Below are 15,626 nucleotides of genomic sequence, written 5' to 3'. Positions count from 1 at the left end.
TTTTCATCCAAGAAAGTACTCCTCTTATCATTTTCAGCTCATGTGCTTCAGGTGGAGTAACTCCCTGGCTTGAGAGTCACAAGTGAATCAGGCCTGGACAATCAGAGTTGCATAGTGCATTAGGCCCTTTGCAGGGTTGCACAATGGCTGGTTTAGGGCTGAGCATGGGATGTAAGCTGAGCCATGAGGTCCAATCAGAGCCAATACTAAGTATTTGAGTATTCTAGGAAAAGATGTTGTCCTTTCATCTGGACTTAGAGATGTGAGGGTGTCAGCTTGGAGCTGCTGGCAGCTGTCTTGTCACCACACTTTAAGAAAAGGGCCAATCCTTAAGGAAGCAGAAATGAAGAATGCCCTGGTCTGGATGACATAGTTGAGCCCCTGGGTCAAGGTGTGCCTGAAGCCCCTGAATTTTTCCATTATGTAAAACAACCAACCAAACAAACAAATAGTTCTCTTTTGCTTAAGCCAATTTGGATTAGTTTCATATAACTTGAAACTGAAAGAATTCTAATTGGTTCTCCCACATACACCCTGCCTCAGCATCAGCCTGGAACCAATTCCTGTGGAATGTCCACAATGAAATCACCAGGGGGCCTTCTCTCTGGTATTGTTCTTTACAGCCCCCTCATAATGGACAAAATTATCCCATTTTGTATATGGGAACACAGGGGCACAACTGAGCAACAGCCTGGGGGACTCAGGATTGACCTAGAGCCCAGGTCTCTGAATGAGGGGACTCTAGTACCATCTCCAACCTCTCCTTATCTCAGCAATAAGTCCACAGAAGTCAGTATGGGAAGTATGGCCTGGAAACAACCTGATCACATGGCTGATGGAGTAGTTGGTAGGATATTTAGTCAAGCACACCCGTTGTCCATGTAGAGCTAACAAACCCAGCCTAGGTCCATGACAAAATTCTTCCTGGCATCAGGGTAATAACCAAACTGGCCCAGGTCTTCTCCAGGATATCTCTAGGGCTCTCTCTCACACTTCCTCACAACCTGCCTCCCCCAAGGGAGCTGTGAGTACTGCCTTCATTATTTCCTACAATGTTTAGTAAGCTAACCATGGTGTTTGCTCTTAATGATGAGTCCTTCAAAGTGATGGAGAGCATTGCTCAAGCCTTAAGGAAGCCACTGTCTTTCCCAAGTAAGACATGGAGGGAGGTTTCTTGCAGAGATGCAATGAGCTCTGTTCCTTCTAAGGATTGAAAATCTGGGCCAGGGAGAGCAACATGAGGGCATAATCCACCTCTGAGAAACTCTCCTTGCAGGTGTTGCCAGTGGGAAGGAATCAGGGTCCCATGAACTAGAAGCTGCTCAGAAAGGAATCAGATGAGGACCTTCCGTACCAGGCTCTGGGAACAGCCTGCCAGTGCTGCTGCAGCCCTGAGCTGCTAAGTCAGTTACACAGGTAGATTGGCCCTGGTACAAGTGGAGAGACCTGCTCAGGCACATGGGGCCTCTGCTGTACTTATGGCACTGTGTGACAACATTGGGATGCCTGAACCTACATGGATCCTTACTGCTTTTGTCCATGGTCAGAAAAGTGGGTTTCATAAGATGGTCCCAGCTTCAAATATGCCTCCTAGTTGTCAGACCCCAAGTTTTGATTTGAGGTCCTGAAACTACAGGTCCCATGGATGCCTAAACAGGACTCTGTGACCTATAGGCCAAGGATCTGGTATTGCATGTGTCCTGCAGGCCCCAGTGTCCCCCATAAGCCCATGAAGCACAATTGTTAGCAGGCGGAGGGTACATCCCATGGGTGTATGGGCATCATTTGTGAACCAGTTTTGGAATCGGGCTGGCAAGTGTTTGCAGCCTGAGAAATGGGTTGGGACATTACCTGTCCCCAGAAATGTAAGTAGTTCTAGAAATATCTATCTGAAGTTTTAGCCTGAGCTTTTAAAAAATCCTTTGAAAACTATCAGCAAGTAGGTATGTTTTAAAGCTAAACATAAGCATGTCTGATATCCCAACAATTCCACTTCTAAGTACATATACTCAGCAAGGGTACATACATGTCCCAAAAGACATGTACTATTGCTGGAAACAACCCAAATTTCCATCAACAATGATATCAACAAATCAGTGGTGGTACATTCATAAAACAGAGAATAGCAATGAAACTGAGCAAACTATTTCATAGTCAATAACATGGGTGAATCTCACTGAGCAAGAGAAACCAGACATAAAAATAGCACATACTATATGATTCCATTTATATAAGTTTTCAAAAATAGGCAAAACTAATCTATGGTGACAGAGGATACCATAGTGGTTATCCCTGGGGTCAGTAACTTACAGAGGGCACTAGAGGTTTGGGGGGCTGGTATTGCTGTTTTTGGTCACATAGGTAATAGTTACAGAGGTGTGTTCACAGAAGCTGTGAACTTATGAGCTGAGCGCTTTTCTCCAAGAATATTAGATTTCAATTAAAATGTTTATTTAAAAAAGATAAATAACCCCTCTGACCCAATCAATCCCAGCAGAAATTTCAGAGAGCCTGGAAATTGAGCATCTGTTTCTGTAGTACCTTCCTCGGATCCTTAGTTTTTTGGGTTCTCAGATGTCCTATGCATTAAGGTCAGCCACCAGAGCTGTGGGGACAGGGGCAAAGAAGAAGAAGGTGGCTTTGTGCTCCGAGGGCACAAAGGTCTCCAGAAAAGACCAGACAGACCACTGTAGGTGCTTAGCCGGGGCTCACGAAGGTCCACACTGAGGTCAGCCCCCCCGCAAGCCTTCTATGAACCAGATAAATTCCTTTCCCAGCCCTCTGAAAGAGAAAAAGGGAGTACATCTTGTTGTAGGGCTAAGGCAGTGAAGGGGCAGAGGGGTCAAGTTGGTGCCCACTTTAGACTTGGCATTGGGTCCAATTTCACTCGAGTCCACATTGTTCAAACTCTCCCAGATTGTCAACTGCCTGCTGGCTCAGCTTAATAGCACATAGTACGTGACCTGGCACTTGAGGGGTTTCTAGTGTGTTCATCTAAGAAGAGGGGTCGTGGAGTCAATTGCTCTATTGCACCTTCTCTTGGGGAGGAGAGCTCCCCACCTCAAATGACTGGAAGAAAGGGAAAGAGAGGCTCCTTGGACCATTCCAGTATTAGGAGGCCCTAAAAGTACCTTTCACATAGTAGGTGCTTCCTAAGCTTTGTTGAAACATTAGTTAGGATGGAGTTTCCAGTCCTGGGAACAGGATCTGGGTCTGCCTTAAAGCCAAACAGGCTGTGGGCTATTTGTGGCTTAAAGCCAAATAGGCTGTGGGCTTGGCCCAGAGGGAGCAGGACCTGCTCTGCTCTAGGCCACACAGAAGTCCTGGAGTGCCTGAGTCATTGGAGAGGACTGTGTCAGCTTAGAGGACTAGGCACTGAAGTCAGAGAGATGCAGAGCCTACCTACCTTCACCCCACAGTGCAAAGGGGCAAACTGAGTCTTAGAGAAACTCGGTACCTTGTCCCCACCTCACAGCTAACCCAATAAATCCTGGATTAGTGCTGTGCTATGAAGCCTCCTCTATTCTCTCTCTCCTCTAGCTCTGAGTTTCTTCACAGAAGCATCACTGCCCCCTCAACACACACCTACACCTGGTGCACCTCAAGCATTCCCACCTTCTGTCTGTCTCTGGAACAGGGGTCAACAAACTGTTTGTGTCAAGGGTCAAACAGTAAATACTTGAGACTTTGAGGTGGTCTGTGTGTCCATACAGTCTATGTCACAGCTCTTCAACTCTGCTTTGTAATAAGAAAACAACCAGAGACGATATATAAGTGAATGGACATGGCTGTGTTCCTTGATTTATGAACATGGAAATTTGACTTTCATGTAACTTCCACGTGTCATGAAATATTATTCTTCTTTAATTTTGTTTTCAACCATTAAAAAACATAAAAACTATTCTTAGCTCATGGGCTGTTCAAAAATAGGCATAGGGCCAGATCAGGTCCTCAGACCATAGTTTGCTAATTCTCTGTTCTAGAATGTGCTGTCCTGGGGCCCATGCTCCCAGCGTCACTGAGGTGGGAAGTCGTGTCCTCCTGAAATGCAGGTAGTAATAAAGTAACCAACCGTTCTGGTTTGCCCAGGGCTGAGGGGTTTCCCAGGATGTGGAGTTTTTGGTGCTAACACCAGGGCAGATTTAAAAAAAAAAAAAAAAAAAAAAGGATAGTTTTTCACCCTACGTGGTAATCATTAACCCAAAGAGGAGACAGGCTTAAGGAAGCACCAGCCAGGATTCTAGCATGGCCCCCTAGGGGCTGCCCCACGCACCACCTAGTCCCTGTGGTTTGTGGTGGAGACTTGACCCACTCTGCCTGGCCCAAGGCAAGGAGATGCCCCCCTCCTCCAAGAAAGAAAACCTCTGTGGTCTGGGTGCTCTCAAAAGGCAGGAAGTTGAATCATCAGCTCCGGTAACGTCTCTGTCAGCCTGTGGGTCTGCCCAGGGAGTTCAGGGCTCTAGGCCCAGGGGGCTGGCTCTATACTTTGCTGCTTTCTCTGAACAGGAAAGCTCCAGAATAAGGTTTCCAGTGAGACTTCTGAAGAAATGAGAGCTGTTGAGTCAGACAGTGAGGAGAGCTGGATGGCAGGTCCCCTGGGGCTCTAGCCCAGCTCTGGCCTAAGCTTTCTGTGTAGCCTTCAGTGACTCCCTCACCCTCTCCGTTTCTTGGCTTTGTCTTCTACCACAGAAATGCTCATTCTTGAAATCCCCTTGAATTAAGAATGTGGATGGTGACCTAAGCGAGAGCGTTCTGGGTCAGTGGACAACCCATTCTAGGCTCTACAATCAGAATGCTCAGGCACACATCCCTGTTTCCCACTCACCCGGGAGCAGGACCTGACCAGCTAACCCCTTTCAAACTGGAGAAGCTTCTAGGAAGGTGACAATTATGGATTTAGGGGGCTAAAGGGGAGGAGCAAAGGAAGAGAAGCAGATTAAAGAAGGTTACCCACAGATAATGATGATAATCATACCACTTGTTTATTAGACAGTCACTATGTGCCAGCCCCTAGATGATCTTACTTGATCCTCACAATGACCCTTTCAGATAAAGACTGTCATTATTTCTACTTTATAAGTGAGGCAAATGAAGCTCAGAGAGATTATCTTGCTCACAAATAGCTACCAAGTGGTGGAACGGCCATTAACAGCTTTGTTAGACTGTACTTTTGAGGTTCTGGGACTCAGGAAGCCCACAGGGGGCATTAGGGAGGGATGAGCTTCCCAGAGAAGTCAAGGATCAGGTGAGGGAGAAACTATTCTTCCCGGTGCTGCGCAAAGACCTCCAGAGAACACACAGAAGTCTGGTGGCTGATGACCTTGGGGATTGTACCCCTGGCGGAGGCAGATCATGCTCTCACGGATTCCCCAGATGGTCTCTGAGGGCCTGGTGAGGAAATAGGACACACAGCAGGATTTTGCTGCTAAGAGGGAGCTGAGCATTTATTTCCTGAGCCAAGGCAGCCGGCTCTGCTCCAAAGGTGCCCCCTGAGTGTCTCTATGCTGTTCCCCGTCTTAGCATGGTGCTATGCTAAAGGTTCAGAGCCTTGCGGCCCATAACACACACTGCTTGGTTTCCCTCCTTCTCTGTGAGAGAGGGAACAAAGAATTCAGCAAGCCCAAGAGGGGCCAGTAAGGCCATTGACAGGGGCTGTTTCCCCAACTTGGCTGTCCTTGGTAACCCAGCAGGTAGATAATTCTGGGCAAAGAGGCCAGCCCAGCTGCCCAGGCTACTGACTGGACCCCCCAACATAGGCTCAGGTCTGGCCTGGAGATGCCTTCTCTCCCATGAGCAGCAGGTTCAAAGCCAGACAGCTATACACTTGACCATTCCTTACCCTCTCTGGGGCACCATGAAATTCTCCACACAGCTCTTAATCTAGAAAGTGCTCTATTAATGTTTGCCATGTGGGTACTAACTGGACAGGTAAGAGTGGGAATTTGAGAGGATTCATTAGCCTCAGGATCTGGTATGGGCTAGGCCTGGACTGGTACCTTGGGGTGGAGATCGAGGCCTGGAATTTGGATGCAGGGGTTGAGGCCACCCTCCTGACCCCAACCTGGGCCTGCACTGGACCCCAGGCCTTAGGAGCCAAACCATCCTTGCAGATTTTTGGCTTCTATACCCGGCTATTTTAGGCAGCCTAAAGCTAGACTTGATTGTGTCAAAACTGAAATAGCTCATTATTAGACATGGCTGGCTCACCCTTCCAAAGAAACCTTTCTGGAAGACTTGGGGTCTTGTAGTGAGCAAAACACCCCCCATCCCCCCGCCCACCCCCCAGCCCACACCATCCTATCCTTCAGTCCCTCTGGCAGGTAAGGAAGAACAGTCCAGGCAGCCCGGCCTCATCCAGAGCTTTTGCACACAGTGTGGGCTCCATGGGCACACGTGGGACTAAGGGCCCCTGGCAACACAGTGCCTCTGTCCAGGTCTGGGCCCTGCCCCCAGCTCCTCCCCATGGGAGAAAGGGCAGAATAGGACTGGCCGGTTGAGGACACTGTGGGACTGTGCCCAGGGAGTGACAGTTCTGGGCCTCTCCCTGCTCCTGATGATTGCCAGCAGGGGTGTGGAGCCCAAGAGGGAGGCCCCAATCCTTCCCCAGTCCAAAGGCCACTAACAGCCCAGTGGCTGGGAGTATGTCGAAGAGGCTGGGTCTTCAGGCGGGGAGGTTCAGGACAAAGGAGGATGGGCAGGAGAGAAGGAAGAGGCTGGGCTTAGTTCATATCCTAGGGCCTGAATGCATCTCTGCCTGGGTCAGGCTGGGCTTGGAGCTGCCCTCAGCTGCCCCCCACTGTACAGCCTGCAGGCTCTGGACAAAGCTCTGCATCATAGCCTGTCTTCTTTGGCCCCTCCTGCTCCTGGGTGGCAAGTCTCCTGTAGGACTTGAGTGAAATATCACCAGATTTCCAGGTTCCGGAGGCAAGTCCCTGCCTAAGCCACTCCCATCAGAGAGTCTCCCTGCTCTGCCCACCCCACTCCCCGGGAAGGGATACTTATCCTCATTAGGGGTGGATGCTGTCAGACTTGCCCATGGTGGAATTTCTGAGCCTGGGCAGTTAGGTGAGAGAGATCTTTGGGTCAGAGAGCCCTTTGTGAGCCCCTCAAATTGAGTCAGCTAGGCAGTGCTCCGCTACAGCCCTGTTCACTGTAGGGGCCAAGTGGCCTTCATAGGTCCCCCAGTGTTGGAAGTGGGGACACCTCAGAACTCTCAGGGAGCTCCTAGCAGATGCAGTGTGGCCAGAGCAAAGGGGACAATTCAACAGCTAGGGCCATTGGTGCAGAAGTCAGAGCTCTGCCTCCCCCATCACAGGGACACCCAGGCTCGGTCAGAAGCCTGGGCAGAGATGGTGTTGAGGGGAATATGGAAATAGCTGAAGGGCTACACTCAAAGCCTCTGGCTTCCTGATGCTAGGCTTGGCATGGGGTGGGGAGGAAGCTGAAGAGGACAGACTGAGAATCTCAGAAATCAGAGAAAGATTTCCTACAGAGACAAGTCTGCCGCATGAGATGGAAAAGCTGTCGAGATGGGGGGAGCTGGGAGCAAGTCTGTAGGTGGAGACATGCTAACAGGTGTATGGACCAGTGAGCTGCCCCTGGGGGAAACGTGTACAAAGCTTGTGATGAAACAGCAAGCAGCAGAGTGCTCTGGTCCTGAGCTCCAGGCCCTTGCAAGTCTTCACTGACTGTTAAGGGTTGAATTGTGTCCCACCAAAAATGTCCTAATCCCTAGTACCTGTGAGTATGTCCTTATTTAGAAATAGGCTATTTGCAGATATAATCCAGTTCAGATGAGTCATTAGGGTGGGCCCAAAGCCAATATGACTGATGTCCTTGTAAGAAGAGGGGAATTGGGACACAGTCACAGGCACATGTGGAGACACACAGACACAGAAGGAAGAGACCATGTAAAGATGAAGGCAGAGATCAGAAGGATGCAGCCACAAGCCAAGGAATGCCTGGAGCTACCAGAAGCTAGAAGAGGCAATGAAGTATCCTCCCCCTTGAGGCTTGGGAGGGAGCCTGGCCCTGTCAACACCCTCATTTTGGACTTCCAGCCTCCAGAGTTGTGAAAGAACAATTTTCTGTTGTTTTAAGCCATTCAGCATGTGCTGCTTTGTTATGGCAGCTCTAGAAAACTAACACACCAGGCTGATTCTACTGCCTGGAATGCCCTTCTAGCTAATCTGGTCACTGCCGTCGTACAGGCAGCCGAGGGTGGCTTCTCTGTGAGCCCTGACAGCGAGCCCTTGTCCAGTCAATCGGTAAGGTCTGCATGCCAGCCTGCCTTCCCGACTAGACTGTAAGTTCCTTCAGGGCAGGGCCTGGCCTGGAGTAGGGCAGCACAGTTCCTGGTACACTGTGGGTGCTCAGTCAGAGAGAGGTGACTGAAGGAATAGTTGAGGGGTAATGAGTGCCTTTCAGACTGGGGCATGTCATCTACTCCTCTACAGCCTGTTCTAGCTTGGGTGGGAACAGGGCAGTCCACAGAGAGGTTATAGCATCATCCCCACAGGCCACTCCCAGCGCTTCTACCGTCCAGCCCCCTCCCAGCCTTGTGTGAGCCTGAATAATTTGGGGAAATTCCTAACCTTCCCTTTCAATCTGGCCATTCGCTCTAAGAGTTTGCCACAACATAACTTCTCAGGTCCCTCCAACAAGGGGACTGTGTCTGTGGCTCGATGACTCATGCACACTGCTCCATCCCGCAGCCTTGGGCGGGACCCAGGGCTGGGGATAGTGCCAGCCAGGGCAGGCTAAGAGCTGGGACATCCCATTGCACCAGCCCAGTCCCCAGGAACGGAGTGTGCTCAAGGCTTCAGGACAAAAATCTGGAAGCAGGGAGGCAACACTCATTTGAGCTGAGATCTGAGAGGCAAAAAGCAGCAGACAGAGGCAACAGTGAGTTCAAAGGCCCTGAGGTAGGAGTGATCAAGAACTGAAAAGAAGGCAGAGGAGGCTGGGGCATGCTGAAAGAGAGGTCATGGGTAGGACATATGATTAGACTGAGGTCATCTGGGTAATACAGGGTAATGTCTCCATCTCAAGGCCCTTGATTTAATCATGTTTGCAAAGTCCCTTTTGCCATGTAAGGTAACATATTCCAGGTTATGGAAAGCACACCATAAACATTTTGGGAGGGCATTATTCTGCCCACTGCAGTATCTCGTTCATCCTCTTATCTGCCTCTCACTCCATTGCTACATTTCTGTTCACCTATCTATCTACCTATTTGGATTTGACCATGGATCTACTAACTTTGTCACCTGGCCACAAATTATCTCCCTTCTTACCCCTTTATCAAGTATCAACAAGTTATTTATCAACCTATCATTCCTCCATGGCTTTCATCATTCAATCTGATAATTGTATGATCCCCCAGCCATTGGTCCAATAAACTAATTTTTAAACTCAATCTATCATTTGATAGTCCTCTGTACGTGATGAATTATCAGTCATCTAGCTCCATATTTTTATATGTGTCACATATGTGGACATTCCTTCTAAACACCTACAAATAAATTGAATAAATATTCATGACTGCTTGCCATGTGCCCAATTCTATGTCATGTGTGGGTGAGATACAGGGTTGTTCATACCCCTGGTAACCATATTGGGCCCTTTTTCATCATTGTCATCATCACTGTCGATGCCATCACTGCCAACCTATGCACACTGTCCAGTTTTGTTATCCACGTAGGGATCGTTTTTATATGGACTTACCAGCCAAATCCAGGCTGTTCTAGTCTGCCTTTTGCTCACTAGTCATCCTGTGTATAAATAATGCAGACCCATTTTAACTTGATCTCAGATAAAGTGTAGGTAGAAAACTGTATCTGGTGGGCAAGCATCTTATGCCTCGAATAACAAATCCTAAAGTTAAATGGAAATTATTTTTAGGTTGTCTAGGCAAATAGCACAGAGGATGGGGACTCTAGACAGGCTACATTAGGTGTATCTGGACACATGCAGACACGCAACACACACATACACATGAGCATGGGTACACACAAATGCACACATGCACACAGTCTTTCTTCTGCACCCACATAGTGAATCCTTCCTGGCTCATTCACACCTTGTGTGTATGTGCACACACATGGCCAAAGTGGACACTTGAACACTGATTCATGCCCTAACCCATCTTGTTTCCAATCTAGGAATCTCACCTCCCCACCTGAGCTGTGAGGTTTTCCAGAGCAAGAATGGTACTTGCCGTTCCTTGGGCATGCCCTCCCAGCCTGGACAGCCAGCAGACTAGACACTTAAGAGCTGTGTGCCTTTCCTTGAATTCTAAGGGCAGCTGGGGATCAGAAAAGTAAGCAGCTAGATGCCCAATGACAGAGGGTCTTCAGGGAAGTCCCTTCTGCCCCTTAGGAATCTGCCTCTCTTGCCCCAGCTGGATGCCAGTGTCTACAGGCTTTCCTTCTTCTGTAGAACTTTCCTAGAGCCTAGAGGAACTGTATTAGGTGGATAATCTTCCTGGAGCTGGCCTAGCTGGGGATCAGCTTGACAAGAATTCCCTTGTTTCCAAGCATGTCCATTGCACAGGCATCCAGGGCCAATTCCTGTCCAAGTCTCTCCCCAGGGCCCTGGCTGGAGATCTAGTACATTTTGAAGGAGGTTGCCACCTGCCAGAGCTGCAGGTCCTGGATGTCCACCAGTTACAGTGGCTAAGGCCACCCGAGGCTCACAAGTCACTTTGTCCACAGCCATAAGGGAGGAACAGCTTGCTCACTAGTGCCTGCAGGAGGCTCCCAAGGCAACCACCTTGGACTCTGGAGCACTTCCCAGCAGTGGGAAGCTGGTCAAGGCCAGGACACCATTAACGAAGCCTTGACTGGAGTGAGGCATCTCAGGGCCAGCTGCCCTTGCTGCTTCTGGTTCCACGCTGAGGCTAGATTCTGTCCACATACTTGACCCCATCCAAATCCAATTAATGCCCCTCCTCCATCCTGTGGTATCCTCAGGACAGGGACTTCATCTAACACATCTCTGTAAACTGAAGCTAGCCTAGACCAACCGTAGGAATTGTATCTGCACCTGTGCACAGCTCACACCAACATCCTGTGGGCCCAGAGCCCAAGTCCTAGCCTGAAGCAGTCTTCACTTCTGCCTCCCAGTCCAGAGCCCTCACTCAGTGGGTTTCATTAACTGTTTAGAGCCCAACACGTAATGAATAATCCCCACATTTGTTTCCTGAGGAACCAAGCTGGGCCAGGTATCCTCAAGCCAAATGTTCTGGGAAGAAATGGTAGTCCATCTGTCAGAGGAGGGAGCTCCTCCAGGAGGCCGTGATGCTCAGAAACCTCCTTTCTCACACTGATTCCCAGTCGCAGCCTGGCCCATGTTTAAGTCCCAGCAGGCCAAAGGCCAAGTGGAGCTTTTCCATGCCCCTGCTGGAGCTCAGTCTCCATGAGAAGGCTCTGGAATGAACTTAGAATCCCAGAGAGACCCTAATGCTGGGGCCCAAAGAGGGCCAAACAGGCCCCAGGCCACCAGGAGTCAGCACTGGGGCTAGACCAGAGGGCTAGACCAGAGGGCAGGCTTCCTGGACAATGCAGTCCATGGTTGGGCTGGGGAAACATGTCCTGCCACCCCCATGATGCTTTTGTCTCTGGAGAATTCTAAGCACCTATGGTAAATGCAAAGGGCTTCTTAGGGCTTCCTCAACAACCATGGGGTTGACTCTTCCTCTTCATCTTCACAACTCCTACGTTAACCCTTCACCTCTTCCCAACTTCACTTCTTACACTACAACACAGGCAACTCATCAACAATTTGATGAGTATCTTTCAGATGCTTTGTTTTCTCTATGAAATTATGTATATCTGTGTGTCTATGTTCAGATAAAAATGTAGGCTTTTTAAGGTGTTTTTTAATACAGATAAAATCTTATTATACATATTACCCCGAAACTTGCTTTTTGTTTTCACGTGTACAGCATAATGATCTGATATTTGTATATCCTGAAACTTGCTTTTCACTTAACACTTTTATTAGAACTTTTTCCACATCAAACACACAAAACCACACAATGCTTCTTTCTTTGCTGCCTTCTTTTTTTTTTTTTTTAATGTTTTTATTTATTTTTGAGAGAGAGAGAGAGAGTGCACTAGCAGGGAAGGGCAGAGAGAGAAATCCCAAGCAGGATCCACACTATCAGTGCAGAGGCTGACTCAGAGCTCCAACCCATGAACTGCAAGATCATGACCTGAGCAGAAATCAGGAGTCAGATGCTTAACCAGCTAAGCCACCCAGGTGCCCCACTGCCTTCTTTTTGACTGTGGTTTATTTAGCCAGTGCTCTAGTGATGGACATTCAAGCCATTTCCAGTTTTTCTTTTTTCTTTATAAAGATTGTATTTTAGGGGCGCCTGGGTGGCTTGGTCGGTTGGGCATCCAACTTCAGCTCGGGTCACGATCTCATGGCTTGTCGGTTTGAGCCCCATGTCGGGCTCTGTGCTCACAGCTCAGAGCCTGGGGCCTATTTTGGATTCTGTGTCTCCCTCTCCCTCTCTCCCCCTCCCCTGCTCATACTCTGTCTCTCAAAAATAAATAAACATTAGAAAAATAATAATAAAATAAATATTATATTTTATTTTATAAAAAAAAATTTTTAGTGTTTATTCACTTTTGAGAGAGAGACAGAGCGTGAGTGGGGGAGGGGCAGAGAAAGAGGTAGTCTCAGAATCCGAAGCAGGCTCCAGGCTCCGAGCTGTCAGCACAGAGCATGATGCGGGGCTCGAACCCATGAACCATAAGATCATGACATGAGCTGAAGTCGGATGACCAACTGACTGAGCCACCCAGGCATCCCAAAGATTTATTTTATTTATTTTTTTTAAGTAACCTCTACACCCAATGTGGGGCTTGAAATCATGACCCTGAGATCAAGAGTCTCATGCTCTACTGACGGAGCCAGCCAGGCACCCCTCTAATGATATCTTAAACAGATCTTCTTGTGCCCACATCAGAGGGTCTCTCTGGGGTAGATTCCTAGAAGTAGACTGCATGTTCTCATCTCCTACTTCTAACTTGGGGCAACTGGTGGTTCTCACCTTTCATCTTCAACCAGCTTACTAGTATGTTTTCCTGTACAAAGGGCAGTTCTCTCTCAGAAGGCAGTTCTCTCTCTCTCTCTGCCTAGAACCAGTTATTAGCATCATGTTCTATGCCCCCACTGCACTGCTGTGCACCAGACAGACACATTTTATCTCTCTGTATCATTCTCCCCGCCCCCCCCAACTCATCAAAATTTTTATCTATATGCAGGTCCATCTCCAGACCCTTCTCAACCTTTCTGTATTATTCCACCCCACAGGCTCCCCAGATAGCTTGCCCATCCTGCATATACTTAAGGATTTGTCTTCCTAAATGGGCCAAAACCCCTCTAAAATAGGGTCTGAACCTGGAACTCACTGCCCTAAGATAAAGCCTTGTTTGTATAGGTGCTTGTTAAATGCATGCTATTTCTAATAAAACCAGGTTACCTCCAGCATGGCTATGAATTCATCAGTAAATCCATGGGAAGGGTCTTTGTAAGACTGCCAGATGAAGGGAGACTTGCTTCATTTATCAGAAACCCTATGGAAGGGGAACCTGGGTGGTTTAGTCGGTTAAGTGTCAGACTTCAGCTCAGGTCATGATCTAGCAGTTCGTGTGTTTGAGCCCCATGTCGGGCTCTGTGCTGACACCTCAGAGCCTGGAAACTGCTTCAGATTCTGTGTCTCCCTCTCTGTCTGCTCCTCCCCAGCTTGTGCTGTCTGTCTGTCTCTCTCTCTCTCTCAAAAATAAATAAACATAAAAAGAAAGAAAGAAAGAAAGAAAGAAAGAAAGAAAGAAAGAAAGAAAGAAAGAAAGAAAGAAAGAAACCCTAGGGGAAAAGGAAAGGGTTTTGCTTACCCTGTTCAACTTGACTTGGAGCCAGCACCTTTGGTTCTTGATGGTTCTTGGACAGAGCCGGGTCCCTCAGCTCCACGCAGGGCGTCTCACACTTTGATGAGTGTCTGGTCAAGCTGGCCCCTGACTTGGCCGGAGTTACTGCCTGCTGCCAGTTTCTGGGGAAGTGTTTAGAAGCCCCAGGGATCTTCTTTGCCTTCTGCCATCTGTGGCCACTGGGCTGAGTCTGAGAGTCTGAGAAGAGACAGGTGGCCAGGCTGGCACATCATCCAGACATCTCCTACGGCTGGTCAGTACCATCTCTAAACCAGCTGGCAAAGGCTCCAGAGGGGTGCTTCTCCCAGGCATGTGTTTGTAGCACCACAGAAAGTAGCAAGGCTGGCTCTTGCCAGGGCAGTGTCTTAAGCCGCAGATGCAGCCCTGGGCAGCTTTCCTATCTGCCCAAACCCCACCTGCAGCCCCTGCCTGGAGCCTAGGAGGCAGAGCTGCCGGATCTGTCCTCTCTTGAATGCCAAATTATGCGCTTTGCATAGGGCTTGGCACAGAGTAGGCAGCCAGGAAATATTTACTGAATGACCAAGAGAATGAATGTTCATCCTCCCTTAGAGGAGGTCACCTAGTAGCACTGACTATATTTGGGAGGGTGAGGATCAGATTCCAGAAACAGAGGAGATGGATGAAAGGGTGAGCAAAGCTCACATGTGTGATCTTCCCAGATTTCATTTTGTCCCTTTAGGATTTGCAGAAAGTCTTTAGGAACTCTAATGTTAGGACAAGTATTGTGATCCAGTTTTCCTAACTCTACTACATCAAGTATCATCTATGGACTGGCACCATCCAAATCATCTAGCAGCCCGTTAGAAATGCAGATTCTCAGGCCCTGCCCCAAACCTAATGAATCAGAACCTTCATGTAAACAGGAACCCAGGTGATTCATGTTCATGTTATTGTTGTACAAGTACTGCCTTAAGCAGCTAGTGAGTGAACATAGGACTTCTCACCTGATACAGTTTGGCTGCTGGAGAGTGTGGCTAACTTCATGTGGGGCTTCTGCCTATCCTGATGACTCAAACAAATTATTGAGTCATATATTGTTTGTCTCTCCAGCCCTTGAACACTGTTAGAACAGAGTAAGCATTCAATAAATAAATGTTGAATGATTCTCATGTTCTTTTCTACATTTAGGGTGCTTAGGGTATGCTGGACCTCTGGTTCTGGATATAAATCACAAGGGATTAGAACTTTTGTTCCCAGTAGGGACCCCCGGAAGAACAGCTATTGTCTGATGAGCAATTACTGAGTGCCAGGCCAATGCTTACAAAGTGTGGTTCAAGGCCAAGGGCATCAAGCATGACCAGGTACTTATTAAAAAATGCATATCCTTGGGTCTTGCCCCAGACCTGCCCGTTGAGAACCTTTAGGGATAAAGCCTAGAAATCCACGTTTTATTTTTATTTTATTATTTTATTTTATGTTATTTTATTTTATTTTATTTATGTTTATTTATTTTTGAGACCGAGAGAGAGAGATTTTATTTTATTTTATTTTATTTTATTTTATTTATGTTTATTTATTTTTGAGACCGAGAGAGAGAGAGAGAGAGAGAGAGACAGCACAAGCAGGAGAGGGGCAGAGAGAGAGGGGGACAGAAGATCCAAAGCAGGCTCCACATTGACAGCTGAGAGCCAGATGCGGGGCTCAAACTCATGAACTGAGAGATCA

General features: G+C 48.1%; 1 protein-coding gene and 1 long non-coding RNA gene across 3 annotated transcripts in view; one reads left to right on the top strand and one right to left on the bottom strand.

The window, feature by feature from the left end:
* JADE2 (jade family PHD finger 2) overlaps nucleotides 1–15,626 on the top strand; it is a 134,242-nt gene that overhangs the window by 58,896 nt on the left and 59,720 nt on the right. The window lies entirely within an intron of this gene.
* LOC109250861 (uncharacterized) overlaps nucleotides 1–15,626 on the bottom strand; it is a 53,597-nt gene that overhangs the window by 31,069 nt on the left and 6,902 nt on the right. The window contains exon 3 of one of the 2 annotated variants that reach the window (XR_008423896.1): nucleotides 13,908–14,138. The exons of the other annotated variant lie outside the window; for it this stretch is intronic. This is a non-coding gene — a long non-coding RNA (uncharacterized LOC109250861). The remainder of the gene's footprint in view (nucleotides 1–13,907; nucleotides 14,139–15,626) is intronic. 2 annotated transcript variants of the gene reach the window in all.

Source organism: Panthera pardus, unplaced genomic scaffold, assembly GCF_024362965.1.
Source record: "Panthera pardus isolate Hobbes unplaced genomic scaffold, ASM2436296v1 HiC_scaffold_2, whole genome shotgun sequence".
In the NCBI taxonomy this organism is placed as follows: Eukaryota; Metazoa; Chordata; class Mammalia; order Carnivora; family Felidae; genus Panthera; species Panthera pardus.
This window is presented reverse-complemented; position numbering and strand designations above follow the sequence as displayed.